We start from the raw sequence: 20,362 nt of genomic DNA on the forward strand, positions 1-20,362 counted from the left end.
CCCGCCAGGTCTGACCTGCCGGGCAGAGCGAGACCCGCGAGCACAACTCGTAGTAAGGCGGTACGGTGACAACAGCTTACCGGCACTCTTGTCACCGTACCGCCAGGGTCATAATGAGGCCCAATATCTCTATGTAAACTAAAAATAAGCATGTGACTTTGGGGGAATGGGATTTCCTGACTTTAAAAAATATTATATGGCTTTCGTCTTGAAGCAAGTACAACTATGGTTTACTCATGAACAGTTTAATGATGTGCCTTGATGGCTGCATCTAGAGAGAGCCATGGTGTCCCCTCTAACTCTTGCGGATTCCTACCTCATCAAAACGAAAAATAGATTAATAAAATTCACAAGTATTATTCTATCTGGCCAGTACCTCAGAGCTTATATGTTTACAAATCCCTCCAAATATACCTAATCAAATCTTTGGTTTAATTTGCTGATTAGAATTAAGAAACGGTCCATTTTCTGGAGGCATGGCTGTCTCTAGGCATCGAATATCTTAATCATATTTTTGTGCATGGCATTCCAGTTACTTTCAATGAGCTTGTTAACAAATGTGCATGTCCCAATTTCACACATGCAACAATACATATCTATCATTGATGCAATTATGGAAAACTATGACTCTCTCAAATGTAATAATACTGCTGCCAATATAGATAGGCTACTATCATCCCATAATTGCAACATGACTGTCTCACTGTTCTATAAAGCCCTTTTGGAGAGACCTTTCATGGAGATTATGCTAAACTGTTATAAGGCCTGACAGCAAGATTGTGCTCTGAAAGACAATCAACTACAACGGCCTCAAGAATGGAACCACGTATCCAGAGTCTCCAAATCATTGAGTCTATAGCAAACCCTATATTTCTTTCATCACAGAGCTTTTATCACCCCTTCGTTACTTTTTGAATGCGGCTCTACACAAAATGACAACTGCCTTCGACCTCTAGGGACTTTTAAACACATGGTTCTCAATTGTAAATATATTAAACCTTTCTGGCTCAGTGTGTGGAACTCACTTTAAAAAATCTTTAATTTACAACTTGACTTTGTCCTCAAGTTCTCTATACTGGAAATGTTATGCCAAGACACGTTATGGATAAAAATAATGGTCACTTGTTTAATCTTCTTATGCTAGTTGCCATCAAAATGATAACGTCCAACTAGAAAAATGTAGATCGACTCCATTACAAGGTATGGTGGAATTCAATATGCAATACGCATAGATTAGAAAGATGCAACGCGTATTCTCCTTCACTACTACTGAAGCATGAATTGAAATGGAAACCTTTATGAAATGTTTAGCCTGCTTGATTGATATGCAACAAGTCAAGTTGATGCGCATCATCCCTATGCTATTCCCTCTTATTCCTATCCTCCCTCATGCGCATCATCCCTATGCTATTCCCTCTTATTCCTATCCTCCCTCATGCGCATCATCCCTATGCTATTCCCTCTTATTCCTATCCTCCCTCATGCGCATCATCCCTATGCTATTCCATCTTATTCCTATCCTCCCTCATGCTCATCATCCCTATGCTATTCCCTCTTATTCCTATCCTCCCTCATGCGCATCATCCCTATGCTATTCCCTCTTATTCCTATCCTCCCCCATGCGCATCATCCCTATGCTATTCCCTCTTATTCCTATCCTCCTTCTTGTATATGTTTTGTTTGTTCTGTCTTGTCTTTGATGTATGTCTTATTCCCAGTGTTACCCAAACCAGGTAAAGTTCCCAAATTTTTATCTCGGGGGATCAGGACTCAAAGGGAAATAACTCAGAAGAGAGAACATATAAGTTGAGTCTGATTACCCTCTTTCCATTGCCCTAATGCTTCAAGTGACCAATAATTACAAAGTAAACAAATACCATTTGATGTTATTGCTATGAAACGTCATGAACCCAGCGCAAAGAAGCTAGTTACAAAAAATAAATAACATTTTTATTATTACATGTTGTGTATGAATAAAAAGGAACCAATTGCCACAAACACAAAATATTGCACAATTAGACAATTCACCATTTTATAAAAAAACTTTTTTTTGGATAAAAGGAAAGAATGTGTATAATGCACAAATAATGAAAGTGGTGCATGCAACACAAATCTATATATTTTTAGACAATTTGTTTGCATCAAAATCCCACAGAGGATGCACACGGGTATTTTAGATAACTGTCGACATGTTTTGGCCATTTTGTATTTCGGACACTATCTCTAGTGTCTTTGGTTCTTTATTTTTAGGCCATCTTCAGGACACAATTTCTTCAAGAGAGGTCAACAAAGACTCTATACACCAAATGTTGATCCGCATGACCAATTCTCCAAAAAAATATATAAAACATATACAACATGTGAAACCAGACCTAATTCATTTCATGGGTTCAAAATAATTCAAAGGCATACTTCAACATTGTGTTTCTAAAAATACTAATTCAAAACATCAAAGACACGATTTTTAATAAATGCACAAACATCACTTTGAAGGACAGTGTGACAAAAGGACAATGTAAGAAAGCTATTCATTACTCCAGCTAAAACAATTAATGCAAGGCTCATGCGTAGCGATGACTACTTAATTTTTTTAACAATACTTCTTCAATCAGATATATTCAAGCATAGAGAAATTCATTTCTGTTCCTACGCCTGTTGTTGAATCCTTCTTAGCGTTACGTGTATCATATTACACTTGTGTGAAAGTCTAGACAATTAAATATTCTAGACCTAAAGAGGAGAGGGGGAGGGGGCTGTATTCCATAGAGCAAAGGCTACTTAATTGATGCCGGATTTGTGCTAAGTCTTAGGGTAAGTACTCAAGATTAGCCAAAGAACGTGAATGCCAAAGAGAAAGAAAGAGATTTTCCTGAAAGGCGCATGCTTACAGCAGAGGGAGCAGCGTCCAAAATTTAAAGATGGCAAAACCATGTGGGGGAAGCATATAACAGTGGAACACAACACTTACTATTTTCACTTGTATGCAGTTTACAAGGTGTTCCATACCCAAAGGATTGGTTATTATGCGTGTTCATTAGTAGGAGCAGACATGGGTCTGTGAAACTGCGGTCCACACTCAGCTGTTTCTGGTACCAAGGTGACTGAAAAGAGAACAACAAGACACGTCTCTGTGAGGTCACCACACAACATGTGACATCCCTCTGCAGACACAGAGAGAGAAAGGAAGGAGAAGGCGGAATTGCCTAGTTCAGAAAAAAGAACTTACAGTCAGCTGGATGTAATCCGTATTACAGAAAAAACCTCTAGATGCACGAAATTCCACTTGAGAAATGGGACGCCGCAACACCAGAAGGATCAGAGGTAGCCTACCGCGAGTATGCAGTTCCCTATAAGAAAGTGGAGATACATCTGAATTATTGCCTGAAAGGCTAGCAGTTTTTATTGCATCCGGTATTTTTTGAGAAATCCCTACCCAGAGGTACACAAAATAGATTCTAAAGTGGCACAAGGCCACGGGTATTCAAAAGTCTGCTTACCCTATTAGGTGAGTAACACACACAGTTGACTGGCAAAGTTATCAACACCAAAGATGCAGTGAAAAAGGCAGTCACTCATTGCTACTCGTAAAGCCGCCTGTCGTGCGCGTCGAGAGACTGTGAGTCCTGATAGATACGAAAAAGGGATCAAGGGAAAAAGACATCCCTCAGTCAAAAAATCTTGCTGGAAGTGTGGCGTGTGGCTGCCAAGTACAGCCATGCATTACAATAAAGGGCGCAAGCTTACCGGATGAAGGGAAATCCTCATAACGGCCCGCAGTGTGGAACAAACCATAACATGCTCGAACTGTTGCTATTTCTACCAGTATGACGGGGTCACGTGATTTCCACTGAAGGCTGCCTACACGGACGTCTTGATGTCACGTGAGCTACACCCAAACGTGAAGGTGCGGTATGGCCGCCGGTACACTCGATTGGATGGGAGGGCTTAAGTTACTGTGTTCCGGAGGAGAGGAATTCACTGACGGGCCCATAGGTCAGCGCTCACCCTCTAGAACTTGTAAGACAAGATAGCTGCACCATGTGAGGATAGGGGGTGCAGGATTCACTTACTCCAACACGACTCAATAATGAGGACTCACTAAGTTGGCAAAGGGAAGTCCGTTTAATGACAAGTACATCAGAGAAACAAATGGAAATCAGCAGCATTGCGATCACCTGTCTCGCTCTGACTTCCTCGAACTTCAGTCGAACAGTCATTGTTATAGGCAAAACTCGTCATCACTGAAGTCTAATTCTATAAAAAAAATCATCATGCAATATAATTGGTTAGGAAAGGTAACTTAAGTGTAGCTGTTATATCTGTATATGATAATAGGGCATGCAGATTGGATAATGCTTACCGGGTGGGCGTCTACGCCCATCCCTCTACATCACGCATGATAGACGTCACTACAACTACGACGTCCTATTGGTTACAGTATCTATAGGACTCCAGATAACTTGGTCCACTGTGATTTGGCAGGTTACACCCTTAGACATACATTTCCACTTTTAATTAGCAGCATGCAGAATGGACACCCCTGTGCCTGGTGTCCCAAGTTTCACCCTGCTTCCCTTCCATCAATCAGTATTTTAGGGGGATGTGTCAATTAGTTGGCTAAGGATTGCCTCGAAACTGTAAACTCTTATTGGGAAAAGTTATGGCATCCTCGGGTCCTGGATGACATCAGGCGATGGTACTTCTTCACGCCTGGCTGGTCACGTGTTAGTTCGCCATGAATCTGCTTCAGTTTCCAGCTTTTCATGCATTTATTTCTGTTTCAGCCTCGTCTCCTGCATGGGCCCCCCTTATCTTGACTTTCATGAGACAGGCTGGTATGCTCTGAAGTTTGAGTCTTGTTAGCTGACGCTCTCCTCCCCTTCTCTGGTTGACCTCGATTTCCTAGGCATGAGCCGCTCTTAGTTGAGTTTCGATTCCGCTCCTTCTCTTGCCTTTGTCTGGGTTACGTAACTTGGCCTGTCAGGCCTCTGGCCGCCTGGGTACATTTCTGCTTTTACAAAATGGAGTTGCACGTGTATAATGTGCCTTATTGAGGTAGATGTATGGTTGGCGCTTGCTGCTCTATCTTCTACTAAGCATTGCAAGCAGTATCGATTTCTTAGCATCTTGCGTTTCAAGCCTATTTACACACGTTTAACAGGTCGGTTGCTTCCATCTTGTCTCGTAGCACCGTTTCCTTACGTTTTAACATTCTCTCTTCTCTGTGTCCATTACAATTATTTTCGTAGTTACTCACACTGGCATGCTTGTCTTCGATAGCCGCTTTTGTTCATTCACAAGTCTGTTCAGGCCCTTGTGTCATTTCCACTGGCCTTCCATTAAGGCTTTTGGGGTCTCTTCGTGGACCGTATGTAGGTACTCCTCATTTCGTATCAACGGCTGGTATGGCCCTCTGATAGGGTACCGTGCTGCCCAGGGTTGTCTGGTTATGGGTTATTCAACCGGTATGGATCTTCTGATGTATACTGGGCAGAGTCCCAGTGCAGCTCTTTGTAGGTTCATTTGCTCTTCATACGTCACATACCTTGGCGAGTACGCTCCTGGTACCTCGAAATGAGGGGAAAGGGTGCAGGCCATGTCTGGGACCTCCTCTAAAACTGAACAAGTGTACCGTATATCTCTGCAAAAAGGGGCTACTCTAAAAAAAGATCTACAGAGTTCCTCTTTCATTTGAACAATAAAATGCTATATTTTTCGGACAAAGTATTCCCTTGCACAAAAGCGAATTTTGGAAAAAAGGAAACTTCGGCCAATACCAAAAGTTATAGGTATGCCGGAGAAGGGGAGAAATGCCAAAGGGAAAAAGGCAAAAGCACAAAGACACAAAACCGTGAGTGGCCAGCGCGAGAGAATAACATACCTAAACTCAAAGCGTTTTTAAAGAAGAGTGTTCCATTCCACTGATAAATTCAAATCTTGTGCTGTTTTGAGAGTATATATCCAGCGTTGTGCCTTATTCCCATACATACTCAAAATGTGACTATTCATATGCACTAATCTCATGTCCATGCAAAACCTTCATGTATTTCAATGCAGTTATGAATGCACATTTGTTAATGTATTTGTATAATAAATTGAGGATTCACATTATAAACCTTATATGCTTTGTATGGTTTGTGATTTAAAAAAAACCTTTTAAATAAAAAAAAAAAAAGATTGTTAGTAGTCATGACTTCTGTAAGTACAGTATATTACGCCCTGCCCTCGTAAATCATGACTCATATCACTGCACTTCATTGCCACACATAACACACTTGGAGAAGTCCATTTATTGTATAAAAGTAATAATACACGTATATGCAATAATGCTGGTTAGTGCATAGGATTGGGAGATACTTGACGTGCATATTGGGTAAAGCCATGTTACTCACATACAATGTGTGCAGCTACTGGAAACCCTCCAAAACACAAAAGGAAAGCGTTCCCCGTACAGAAGAGATGTTCTCTGCACTCTGATTGTAGCAAGTGTTTGGATACTGTTGCAGTTTTACCCAGGACATCAAAGGAGTCCTCTCCTGAATTTCATTGCAATGGGTGTGCACTCTGTATTTCCACTGAAACAAGATTGACAGGAGTCTGCAACTTCCAAAATGCTGAGAGTTAGACACAAGAAATGAAGTTTCTTAAAATTGTTCCGGCAAGAGATTCTCATGCTAGGAGTGCATCTTATATTTCCACTCCTGAATAACATGTTCCTGATATGTTTCTGACCCCTAACAGGCAGCACCAGGGAGCATCAGGGGAGAAAGATTAGAAATTGAGATGGCGTATAGGCCAATTATGTACTTGGCCAGAGACCCTCTAACCCAACACAGCCCTAGGTGCACTCAGGTATACTTGCCAAAGCCATCACCAAATTGCAAGCCACAGGTGCAGGCCCCCACTAGAAGACCCACCCGTTGAGAGAGGGGAACACCTTATACAATCACTGAGCTTCAGTTGCTCATTGTGGGTTGCAAGAGCAGGAAGCTCACATTTGGAGAGGAATGGGGAGCAGTGATAAAAACAGAGGCTTGGGAAATGGAGGAGATTTGCAAAGTTGCAGAAGAAGATATCAGGAGGGGATGTGAGAGCTAAGAAGGCCACGGAGGATGTGGTGGTATCAGAGGGTATGAGAAGAAAGAAGGAGGTGGTGTGAGTTACAAAGGTGAAGGTGGTGGAGGTAACAACTGAGAGAGAGGCAAGACAGAAGGAGGTGTTTAGAGATTAAGGAGTGATAGAGGATCTGATAACATCAGGGCTAGGATGGTTACCGGAGAAGGGGGAATGGAAAGCGGATGTCAAGAGGATGTTATATGGACCAGGGTACAAGAGGAGGTGCTGAAACGCATGGAGAAGGAGGAGATGAAAACATCAGAGGATGGAAGTGGCACAGAGGAAGTCATATCAGGAGGAGAGCTGGATACAGAAGAGACAGACCAAGGAACACAATGATTAGGAAATGGTAAGGAAGGTGGCAGAAAAGGAGATATCGAGATTAGATCTATAATTAGGAGGAGAATTAGATATTCTAGAGGAGGTAGCGTGTAAATGTAGAAGTGGTTAGGGATAACAACACCTGCGTTTCCCTGAGAAGGGTTTATGACACCCTAGAGCCTGGAACACCTGATATGGGTGAGATAATACCTTTTGAACTGTACAGACTAGAAGATTGGAGCTGAGATCAGGGCAGACCAGGGGAAAGGGCGTTCCCAGGAGAGGAAAGCAGAGAGAAGAACACCAGGTGGTGAGTAGAAACCCAGATAGAGGGGGAGAGAGAGAGAGAGAAAGAGAGAGAGAGAGAAAGAGAGAGAGAGAGAACCAACACTTAGTCAGAAAGAGTAGCAGGTCCTGGTGAGCATGGTCATCCATAGGCAGGACAAGAGAGTGGGAGGATGAGCAGACTGGGGTCATGGAGGTTATTGGGAGTTCAGAGAGAGGCACCAGGAGGATGCCCAGGAAGATCCAGGGTCACTCCCTACACAGCAGCAGCTCTCCCTGCTGGCTAAGTCTACTGACCCACCTGCTTACAAACGTTTAGAATAGATTAAGTCAGAGGGATCTGAACCCTGAGGATCCCATATATCGTTGAGACGCACAAGTAGAGTATGGGTCACTCTAGAGCCCCCTACACAAGGAAGGGGAGAGTTACCTATTTTTCAACTGTACGGACAGGGACATTGGTTTCTGAGACTGGCAGTCCTAGGTACCCCTGTCCATCAGAAGAGGCATTGAGGAAGGGGAGAATCTCTGGGTAGGAAGGGTCTCAGTCCCACCTCGAGAAGACCATTCTGACAACTGTTTTGTTTAGGATCCCATTTTCACTGCAGTTGCCCATTCACGCAATATTTCCGGCAATGGAATTAGTGAACTACAGCTTTTGATTTTAGCATCCTATTTGGTCCCAGATTGAGCCCCCTGACACCATATATAAACCTTTCGTAAACAAATGATGACAATGTTAGTCACTCCCAAACTCAGGACAAATACAAAACCTATGACTACACCCATAACAGCAGCCCAGCAAATCTGTCTATGGCGACAATCATGACCTATACCCCAAAGTGGACTGACAACTCACAAACATGTACGCCAATTTTACTTGGGGTGTATAATAATAATAATAATAATAATAATAATAATAATAATAATAATATTATCATCTGTCTGGGGAACATCTTTTCTTGGGTGTGGAATGATTTTGATGCCCCACACCACAACAATCTCCAGTCAACCCACACATAATATGACACGGCTGACATATACTTCACCCAAACGCACACCCTACCTACGCTATCGAAACAGCACAAACCGCAGAGCCATCTCTCACACAGCCCACAGGCACTGCCTGACTGGAGAAAAGGCATATATAAGAAAAAGACTTACTCAAACAGACTAACAGGGTAATTCATAGAAATTCGCACAAAAGTGGCGCTAAAATCGATTTCCGCGCACAGCATATTCATGGATTTTCGCATCCAAAACCAGCCGTGGCGCAGCGTGGCGCAGCGACCCTGCAGCAGCGCCAGTTACGCCCCCAAGAACGCCCTCACACAAGGAAAAGCCTTTAACATCCCCAAATAATCGCAAAGGGCTGCGCTAACCCTGGACCAGTTCACAGGGCTGGCAAACAGCAAACGCCAAGCGGGGAACGTGTATTTCAGTGGTTCGCGGGAAGTTCCACACGCGATTGTCCTGTGTACGTGTGCATCAGGGGTGCGCGGGAAGTATCACACGCAAAATCAGCAGGGTACGTGCATTTCAGGGGTGCGCGGGAAGTATCACACGCAAAAGCAGCAGGGTACGTGTATTTCAGGGGTGCGCGGGAAGTATCACACGCAATTCCATCAGGGTACGTGTATTACAGGGGTGCGCGGGAAGTATCACATGCAAAAGCAGCATCCACCAGGCCCCCACTCATGTCTCCCACCACCCCCACCCCCCAGCCACCAGGGGCAGCCTCCACCAGGCCCCCACTCATGTCTCCCTGCACCCCCACCCCCCAGCAGTGCAGGGGCAGCCTCCACCAGGCCCCCACTCATGTCCCCTATCACCCCCAACCCCCAGCCACCAGGGGCAGCCTCCACCAGGCCCCCACTCATGTCTACCACCACCCCCACCCCCCAGCCACCAGGGGCAGCCTCCACCAGGCCCCCACCCATGTCTACCACCACCCCCAGCCACCAGGGGCAGCCTCCACCAGGCCTCCACTCATGTCTCCCTGCACCCCCACCCCGCAGCAGTGCGGGGGCAGCCTCCACCAGGCCCCCACTCATGTCTCCCTGCACCCCCACCCCCCAGCAGTGCAGGGTCAGCCTCCACCAGGCCCCCACCCATGTCTCCCACCACCCCAACCCCCAGCCACCAGGGGCAGCCTTCACCAGGCCCCCACCCATGTCTCCCACCACCCCCACCCCCCAGCCACCAGGGGCAGCCTCAACCAGGCCCCCACTCATGTCTCCCTGCACCCCCACCCCCCAGCAGTGCAGGGGCAGCCTCCACCAGGCCCCACTCATGTCCCCTATCACCCCCACCCCCCAGGCACCAGGGGCAGCCCCCACCAGGCCCCCACCCATGTCTACCGCCACCCCCACTCCCCAGCAGTGCAGGGGCAGCCTCCACCAGGCCCCCACTCATGCCCCCTATCATCCACACCCCACAGCCACCAGGGGCAGCCTCCACCAGGCCCCCATTCATGTCTACCACCACCCCCACCCCCCAGCAGTGCAGGGGCAGACTCCACCAGGCCCCCACTCATGTCCCCTATTACCCCCGCCCCCCAGCAGTGCAGGGGCAGCCTCCACCAGGCCCCCACTCATGTCCCCTATTATCCCCACCCCCCAGCAGTGCAGGGGCAGCCTCCACCAGGCCCCCACTCATGTCTCCCACCACCCCCACCCCCCAGCCACCAGGGGCAGCCTCCACCAGGCCCCCACTCATGTCTCCCACCACCCCCACCCCCCAGCCACCAGGGGCAGCCTCCACCAGGCCCCCACTCATGTCTCCCTGCACCCCCACCCCCCAGCAGTGCAGGGGCAGCCTCCACCAGGCCCCCACTCATGTCCCCTATCACCCCACCCCCCAGCCACCAGGGGCAGCCTCCACCAGGCCCCCACTCATGTCTCCCACCACCCCCACCCCCCAGCCACCAGGGGCAGCCCCCACCAGGCCCCCACCCATGTCTACCACCACCCCCACCCCCCAGCAGTCCAGGGGCAGCCTCCACCAGGCCCCCACTCATGTCTCCCTGCACCCCCACCCTCCAGCAGTGCAGGGGCAGCCTCCACGAGGCCCCCACCCATGTCTCCCACCACCCCCAGCCACCAGGGGCAGCCTCCACCAGGCCCCCACCCATGTCTCCCACCACCCCCACCCCCCAGCAGTGCAGGGGCAGCCTCCACCAGGCCCCCACTCATGTCCCCTATCACCCCCACCCCCCAGCCACCAGGGGCAGCCCTCACCAGGCCCCCACCCATGTCTACCACCACCCCCACCCCCACCCCCCAGCAGTGCATGGGCAGCCTCCACCAGGCCCCCACTCATGTCCCCTATCACCCCCACCCCCCAGCCACCAGGGGCAGCCTCCACCAGGCCTCCACCCATGTCTACCACCACCCCCACCCCCCAGCAGTGCAGGGGCAGCCTCCACCAGGCCCCCATTCATATCTCCCACCACCCCCACCCCCCAGCCACCAGGGGCAGCCTCCACCAGGCCCCCACCCATGTCTACCACCACCCCCACCCCCCAGCAGTCCAGGGGCAGCCTCCACCAGGCCCCCACTCATGTCTCCCTGCACCCCCACCCCCCAGCAGTGCAGGGGCAGCCTCCACGAGGCCCCCACCCATGTCTCCCACCACCCCCAGCCACCAGGGGCAGCCTCCACCAGGCCCCCACCCATGTCTCCCACCACCCCCACCCCCCAGCAGTGCAGGGGCAGCCTCCACCAGGCCCCCACTCATGTCCCCTATCACCCCCACCCCCCAGCCACCAGAGGCAGCCCCCACCAGGCCCCCACCCATGTCTACCACCACCCCCACCCCCCAGCAGTGCATGGGCAGCCTCCACCAGGCCCCCACTCATGTCCCCTATAACCCCCACCCTCCAGCCACCAGGGGCAGCCTCCACCAGGCCCCCACCCATGTCTACCACCACCCCCACCCCCCAGCAGTGCAGGGGCAGCCTCCACCAGGCCCCCATTCATATCTCCCACCCCCCCCACCCCCCAGCCACCAGGGGCAGCCTCCACCAGGCCCCCACTCATGTCCCCTATTACCCCCACCCCCCAGCAGTGCAGGGGCAGCCTCCACCAAGCCCCCACTCATGTCCCCTATTACCCCCACCCCCCAGCAGTGCAGGGGCAGCCTCCACCAGGCCCCCACTCATGTCCCCTATTACCCCCACCCCCCATCAGTGCAGGGGCAGCCTCCACCAGGCCCCCACAATCTAGATCCCTGGCCCTTATGGTCAGCCTCCAAATGCCAAACACCCACCCGAGTATTGCATCCACCCACTTAGAAATGGCAAAAACATGATCAAACCACAATTGCAAGCTTGCAAATGAACACATGTCCCTCACATACACCCAATGGGTGTCAGTGAATGTCAAAACCCATATCATGATATGCATGAAACCAATGAGATGATACTACACATTGAACTTTGAAGAAAAAATATGTATTAAAAGCAACATAAATTGAATAAAAAATAAAAAAACAATAATAGAAATTTAAAAAAAAATAAAAACAGCAGGTACGCGAAAAAATGCTAAACCACAAATCATAAGGCAAACGAAAGGTGTCCAAAGTCACAGTCCACAAAAGTAAATCCAATGGAAAAATAAAATCGAAAACCATTGCTCCATGGGGAAATCATAATAAAAATTGAAAATCCAAAAATCAACTATGTACAGATAAACAATCCAGGGTCCATGATCCCAACCGAAGAAATGAAACCTATCTAATAACACTACCTAAAAAAATAACTATATACAAAAATGTGGCCCATTGTCCAAAAGGTCCAAAAAAAATGCAAAACCAAAGGAAACCTAACACTAACTATATAACTATTTACAAGGGCAGCGGGCTAGTCCGACGGCTCACTTTGGGATGTTCCGGGCCAGGGCATCATCGAACTCCTGCTCAATGTCCCGGAGGCGCTCCTCCTCCATGGCCCCGAGGGTCCGCAGGGCCGTCCACATGTTCCCCCCAAACTCCCTGCGGATTGCCTCGAGACACTGGGCATGCCTCAGGGCCCTTCCGCATGGAGTTATCCGCCCTGACCACCGTGAGCCGTGCCTCTTCCGCCCGCTGCCGCTCCGCATCTATGGCGTGGCCCAACCACTGCCACACGTCAGACACTTACCGTCCTGGGTCCTCCTGCCCTCCGGCCGATGCCTGCCCCTCCGATGTGAAAGGTCCCGAGCCATCATGGCTCCCACCACGTTGCTGCTGCTGCTGCTGCGGCTCTGCCCGTGCACTGCCTCCTGCTGCCTGCACATCCTCCGCTGGCTGGGGTGCAGTCGTTGATGTGGCAACCCCGGCTGGACGTCCGACTCCCGACTGTGGCAGGGATGCCTCCTCCACCAGCCTGGCCGCACCGTCAGAGGCAGCTCCACAGGGCACCCAGGTGACTGATGGGTGGGAAGATGGCACAGAGGACGACTGGCGCATAGGGGGTTCAGTTGAGGAGGGGGTCGTAGCAAGCCCCATCAAACGGAGGAATCCGGCCTGGGTGACCTGTCCCAGTAGGCCGACGCGGTCAACGAGCCATTCGAGATGACGTGCAGTCTCCTCATGAAAAGACTGCAGGTCACCTCGCATGGCCCATTGACGCAACGCCACACCAGTCAGGACAGGCTCAACCCGGACCCGGATAGCCACGTCCGCAGGCAGAGGAAGGCCAGTTGTCGTGAGCTCATCCCCTGCCCGAAAACGGGTCTGGACATAGGCATCCCTGCTGGTGCAAGATGATGCAGTGACAGGATCAGAGACAGGATTGCACACAGGCACCTCCGCGGCGACCTGTGCTGCCTCCTGTCCCTGGTCCTGCACTGCACCACTAGCACCAGTGGAATCCCCACCTCCAGACCCCGTCTCTGTTGCTTGCACGGCCTCCACCTCCACCAAACCCCCCACCAACCTGGATGACTCCGTGCCATCTTCCCCCGTTGGGCCCTGTGGGGTCCCAGCTGCGCCTTCTGCTGCCGAGGAGTCCAACTCCGAACTCCGCCTCTTGGACCTCCCCCCGGCAGCTGCGGCCTGGGACGCGGCACCGGACTCCTCACTCCCCGACGAGATCACAACTTGGGAGGGGAGCCGGGCCTTGCGTCTCCGGCTGGCGGTGCGATCCGCGCCACTGTGCTCCACAGCACCTTCTCCGCCCTCTTCATCAGTTGACGCTGCAGACAGGGAGAAATAAAACACAGGCATCAGGGCACTGTACAATGGACACATACACACATGACAGTTGCACATGAGTGGCATTGGCAAACCTCAGACATGGCATCACAATCGGCAACACACATGTCATTTCAACTTGCACACATGAGCCATACCACAGCCACATCGCAACTGCCAGCACCATCCATACACATACAACAGCATGAGCAGGCAAAGGTGAGCCAGACATCACATGCAACACAGGGAGTGCACTACACATGCACGCCACCACCACACTTGCATGCATGTGTACACCTCAGCCAACTGTCGCAGTGTTCCGATGGGCATCCATGTCACATCTGCCAATCAGGCTTCCACATCCCGCTGTCACATGCATCCATGTTGCCTCACTGTTGCACCCTTGTCAAATACACACACATGCACATGTACACAGTGCTGATACATGCAGCTGAAAACAACATACATGCGTGACATCACGAACATGCCCACTTACATACACATTCATCCAAACATGTGTGCCTACGCAACTGCATTTGGCATGCAAGCCTACACACACAAGCACCATCCATGTCTCACACATGACAGCCCTCGCATGTGTTAGCCTCACGGTCCTGTACACCCCCACCCATACTCGGCCCCATACAAACAGATGTGCAACCGGCACACTACTGGCACATCACCACACGCACAGCTTACAATCATGATGCATGTACACTTACCGCTCGACTCCAGACGGGTCTGCCTCTCAAGGACCTGGACGTGGAGCGCTGGAGATATGCGTTCCAGGACCCTCATCTGATCTTCCGACAAGTGTCCCCTTCAAGAGGCGCCGGGCCTTGTTCAGGGTCCTGGACCTGAAGTCCTACCAGCGCTTCTTGACATGTTGGAAGTCGTGGACTGCCACCCCCTCCACGTTGATGGCAGTCATGATGTCGGTCCAGATCCGAGTCCGTCCATCCTTGTCGGCGCGCACACTTCCGTAGAGGGCATCATACTGCCCCAGGACTTGCTCCACCAGGACACCAACTTCCCTGGCACTGAAGTTGGTGCCCCTCTGCCTCTCTGGCCGGGGGTTGTCAGTGGTGCCAGATGTTGCAGTGCCCGACATGACAACCTCAGAGGCAGGAGTGGGTGGGCAACTGGGTCCTGGGGCTGGGCTGTGGAGCGATGGAATCCCAGTCGGGAGTCTTCGGTTCCAGCAGGGGTGGTCACAGCAACAGCACCCCTGGCTGATGTGCAGGCAGCAAATGGCAGGGCACGTGGGCAGCAGGCAGTCAGGCAGCAGCAGATGGCAGGTGGGAGCGTGCTCGGTGCTCTGGGGGGCAGTAATTCGGCCTTGTGGGCAGGAGCGTGGTCTTCCGTGTGCTTACCCGTGGCCAGCTTGATACAGAGTGAATTGGCACGCGAAAATCCTGCACGTCTGCGTGTAAATCGAGGAAAGGCCCTTAGCGCGTATGCACGTCAGCACGCCTATGCGATTTCATTGGACCAAAGGCCCTTAGCGCGTGAGCGCGTCTGTGACTTGAGGCGTGCGGGTGTTTCCCTCATTACACGTGATGACAGAGCACACGTGGATTTCCACCAATCGCGTGTGGAACTTCCTACGCACCCCAGAAATACACGTACCCAGGCCAATCGCGTGTACGCTCACTTCCTTCCGATTACACGCGATGACACTCGGACGTGCAGTTTTACCACGTGTGCTCGCATATGCGATTTCATTGGCCCAAAGGCCACCATGCGCAGCTGTGACATCACGCGCATGGCCGTAGAGAATGGCGCGTGTAAAAATGAAGAGATACACGTCCGAGTGTCAAAGCGCGTAATTGGTGGAAATGGCCTCATCGCGTATGCGCGTCTGTGACGTGTGTATAAAAGGTACGTGTAGAACGCCATTTCCTTGTACGTGCTTTTCGTGGAGAGCGAGTAGGTGAAATCTGTACTTCTTGTCGGTTCACACGGGATTTACTTCACAGCGTTTCCAGTTCGTACTCCCTGTTACCTCTGACAGCTTTTTCTCTTTTCCTCTTTTTCCTGGGCCTGTTTCCTCAAACAGCGTTCCCTTCTACTGTTGTCCTGTCTCCTCAGACAGCGTACAATTCTTCTTTTGGCGGGGGTGTTGCCAACGCGCACACGCACATATTTTTCACGCTTTTGTTCCTGGCAGACGGTGAGTCGCGCACGTATTTAACATCTGTGCTTGCCCCGTGTGTCGCGTACCCCTTCAGAGGTCATTCTAGGCTGCATGTGACACACATACGTTCATTCTTGTGTTCCTGGGTGCCACAGCGTAGTGCAGGTTTATTTTTCAATGCACGTGGTCTAGGAGGGGTTGCGTGCACCTTACTTCGCTTTTTTGGGGTGCCTGTGCATTGCGTGACCTGTCATCTTTCCCCAGGGGTGACATACAGCCTTGCTAGAGCACTAGGGTACGATTACCATCTGGTACCCAACCCCTTTGACCCCCAATTGCCCAGGACAATAGTTCACATCGACTCCCATACGCACAATAACTGTAACGCTCACCTGATTCCCACGGAGGCGCTGATCCCGGCTGGGCTGCTATCGTTTCTTCAATTGAGAAGCGTAGAGCTCGGACGACTCTCAGGACTGGGCTTCCTCTTATCGAATGTCTGACTTGCAGGGTAAGTTTTCTGCAGGTGGAAGAAAAAGGGTTAATCACCGTTTGATGGGATTCCTTCTCCCACCAATCGCCAGTTTCTCCCACAGCCTAGCTTTCTACTTGTCTCGGCGAGCTCTCACCTTAGGCGTATAAATGCTGAGCTCTCCATCCTGCGTCTGGTACAGGGGTGCGTGGATTCCAGTTACGTCACTGGATGAGTTCAGTGTTGAGGCTCAAGTCTTTTGCGGCCTTAGTTGTGGCACTGGTGCTGGGATGCCGAAGAGCAATGCCGCCGTTACTGCACGAGTGGATGCCTGTAAGTATACTGTAGTCTTTAGGCTTTAAAAGGTGGGCACCTCAATAATGTCCCTTTTCCTTTGTTTCAGGCCTCGGGATGCTGTGGGCGTAGTTTTCCGTTGCCGCTGCACGTGCCGATGCACGTAAGTATAATGTTCGTTGGCCGCTTTTAATGGCACCTCTAATAATGTCCTTTTTCTAGTTTTCAGGTGCCGGGATGCTGCGGGCTTTATATCCGTTGCCACTGCACGTGCCGATGCACGTAAGTATAATGATCGTTGGCCGCTTTTAATGGCACCTCTAATAATGTCCCTTTTCTAGTTTTCAGGTGCCGGGATGCTGCGGTTGATGCAGCCGCTTCTGCGTGTGCAAAAACTGGTAAGTTAAGATGAATGCGACTGCCTTCACCCGAACCCCTTTTTAATTATGTCCTTTGCCTTTCAGGTGCAGAGAAGCTGCCGAAGAGAAGGCCGCGGTTAGCTCCGTTGCAATCACGGATGGATCAGGTAAGCGGGCGCGGCTGCGAGCGAGTTGCACTTTTCTAACCTTATGTTTATTCTTTGCAGGTTTTGCCGGTGACTGGATTCCGGGATCTGGTAAGTATTGTTCTGTGTCTTTCTTCATCCACAGGTTGCTGCGCGGAAGCTGAAGATGACTCTGGACCTGGAATGCAGGAGCCGACTCGGTGAGCGTCCTGCTGCTGCTGCAGAATAATGCGAAGCACGTGTTTTCCATCGGGCGTGGTTTAAATAGCAGAGAAGTGCTTCCAGTGTGTGTTCTTCCACCGGTTCCACCCAGGTAAGAAAAGAGTTCCTGAATGGAGGGAATAGTTCCTCCCAGCCCTGATGGCTGGGGACTTCAACCAGACTGGATTGTTCTGGGTAAATATGCAGCATGGTCTGCCTCAGGTAAGTCCACCCAAGCATTATTACACTGTTTATCAATATGAGCCCGGCGCCTATGGCGCCGGGACTGAAACCCTTCATGAGCCTGGCGCCAAAGGCGCCTGGACACGGTCCAAAGGGCCCCTGTAGGGGTCTGCTGGGTCCGGAGTAGTGGAAGACGGGTCTGCTTCCGAGGGCGCTGGGCCAGTCCTGGCCCCTCGGGAGTAGCACCCATGACAATAACATCAGTGCCATGGCTGGGAGGCGACCAAGCCGTAAGGGTGGCAAAGGTGGCCGAGCCCCAAGTGGTGGCCATGGTGGATCCAGTAGGGGACGTGGCCGTGACTTGCAGGGTGCCCCTAGCCCCCCATGTGTGGAGGAGCAGTCAGGGACACACATGCCCCCCCCCCCTGGTTGAGGTTACCGTGGCTGACACCATCCATGCTCAGCCCTTGTTGGACCAGCCCACTGTGGAACCAGACCTGGCACAGGGTGACTCCATGGCTGACTTCCAGGTCAGCAGGTCTAGGCCACGTGCGCCGGTGAATATTGGTGTCATCAGGCCACATGGATCAGGGGCAGCTAGGTCATCTGCTGCCCCGCGTAGGCAGGCTGGGGAGGCTGCAGGGGCAGCTGCGGCTCCATCCACCCTACCTCTCACACACCCATCCAGGACAGTGTCGGTCCAAGTCCATCATGCTGACATTCCCCCTGACACCATCACACTTGAGCTAATGCCTGCACCAACTCCCATGCTGAGTGTGCAATCCCACGCTCCTACCCCTAGTGTCCATAGCGGCGTAGGACACTCAGGATCCCCACCACCTTCCAAGCGGAAGAGGAAGAGTGCTCGTCCAGTAGAGGCTGATGTCCCAGAAACGGCTACACAGTCCGGCACGTCAAGGAAGCCCAGCTTCAATGAGGCCGAACTGAATGCACTTGTAGAGTATGTGTCCGCACATGACCGCGAAATGGTGATTGTTGCAGGATCCAAGACCACACCTGCACAACGTCAGGCACACTGGCAGACCATTGCGGACATCAGCTAATGAATGCTACAAGCGCTGGAATGACCTGAAGCGCAGGGCAAAGAATAAGCTGGCCTCAAGTCATGCCGCAACTCTAGTGACTGGAGGTGGGTCTCCAGCAGACGACATAGAACTCACTCCACATGAGCAGGTTGCTGGGACCTACGTCACGGAGGAACAGATCCAAGGCGTGGGAGAACTGGCAGATAACGTGGCATTGTCCGGTGAGTGCACATGCATGTGTGTGTCATCCATGTGCATGGTGTGTGTGGGAGGGCTTCTGTTTGGGTGCCAGGGGAGGGTGTGTGTGCCTGAGTGGTTTGGGTCGCCCTTGTGCCTCTTCCTATACATTCTTGGCACCAGCATTTGGGTATAGCAGCATCCCTTCGGCCAACATTAGACATCCAGCCCAACACCACGCCAGTTGCCCTTGGAGTGTCATCTTGCCACAACTCTGTTGCTTATTTACCTCTGTTTATTCAGGCAGATTGTTTGCATACCACCACTTTTACTCGGGATTTCTCAGTCCTATTGTCACATGTCTGACATGGCTATGGTACAGTGGACTGGCTCAGTTTCCTGGACATGATTAGTTTAGACATGTCCCTGTGCTATAGGACCATTTTTGACTGGCAGCTGCAGGTTAAACATTTGAACCATTACAATGAAAATAATCAATTATGTGAGCAAACTGGACTGAATGAACAATTGGTGACCTCCTCTCCCTCTTCACTTAATGGCTAGGGTACATGCCATCTGTGTGATGGCATGTGTATTTGACCTGCCAATCACTGGCCAATGTGTGATGCCACTGCTAGGCAGCATGCAGCAAATGTGTTCATCTTCCATCTTGGTGTCATCAATGTGTGCCATCTGCCTCCCCATCACACGCAGTGACGGTGCATGCATGGGAGTGTTTTAGTCATGTGGGACATGTGTCAATCAAGTACTGTTTCTGTAGCCTCTCAGCCCTAATTGTGTGCCATAGTGCTAATGCCTGTTTCCATTTGTTTTCTTTTATGTCTTTGCAGGGGAAGACGCACTTGATACTGCTGGGGTTGTGGCGATGGTGCAGACCCAGGAGGGGTCTGAGGGCCGACCGACCACCAGTGAGGGACGTGGTGTGGTGGTGGGTGAGAACCCACAACTGCTGCAGGTCGTGCTCTCAAGGGGTGTCTCTGGCTGCACCTCCCCCGAGCTGTATTCAGGTGTCGATTCGGATGATGAGACCTACGTGCCGTCGCAGGTGAGTGTTCCTGGGAGGGATTCTGTTCTGTCTGACCCACCTGCACCAGGGTTAGAACCCTCAATGGGATGTCAGTGTTGGCAGATACGCCTTTGGTGGTTACGGATGCAGGGTCACACTCCGCGACATCTGATCCTGTTCCTGGGCCAGCAGATCAGAGGGGGAATACAGTCCTGCAGCCTCAGGCAGTGCCGGCACAGCAAGGCGCAGTTCGCCTTGCCCCAGACAGGTGTGGTGCCCGCCGACGTGGTGGCCGTACGCCACCTGGCAATAGCGCATGGGAGCAATCCATTTACGTTATAGCAACCCAACAGGCAGCATCATCAGAGATGATGGCTCAGGCCATGGATAGGGTGGCCACTTCCATTGTCCCCCCCCGAAAGGC

General features: G+C 51.2%; 1 long non-coding RNA gene across 2 annotated transcripts in view; it reads right to left on the reverse strand.

The window, feature by feature from the left end:
• Positions 1-1,968: 1,968 nt before the first annotated feature.
• LOC138570108 (uncharacterized) overlaps positions 1,969-20,362 on the reverse strand; it is a 208,019-nt gene continuing 189,625 nt past the window's right edge. For both annotated transcript variants that reach the window (XR_011303403.1, XR_011303402.1), the window contains 2 exons: positions 3,227-3,347; positions 1,969-3,101 (listed from right to left, as the gene is read on the reverse strand). This is a non-coding gene — a long non-coding RNA (uncharacterized lncRNA). The remainder of the gene's footprint in view (positions 3,102-3,226; positions 3,348-20,362) is intronic.

Source organism: Ambystoma mexicanum, chromosome 2q (genome assembly GCF_040938575.1).
Source record: "Ambystoma mexicanum isolate Mex_15411 chromosome 2q, UKY_AmexF1_1, whole genome shotgun sequence".
Classification (NCBI taxonomy): domain Eukaryota; kingdom Metazoa; phylum Chordata; class Amphibia; order Caudata; family Ambystomatidae; genus Ambystoma; species Ambystoma mexicanum.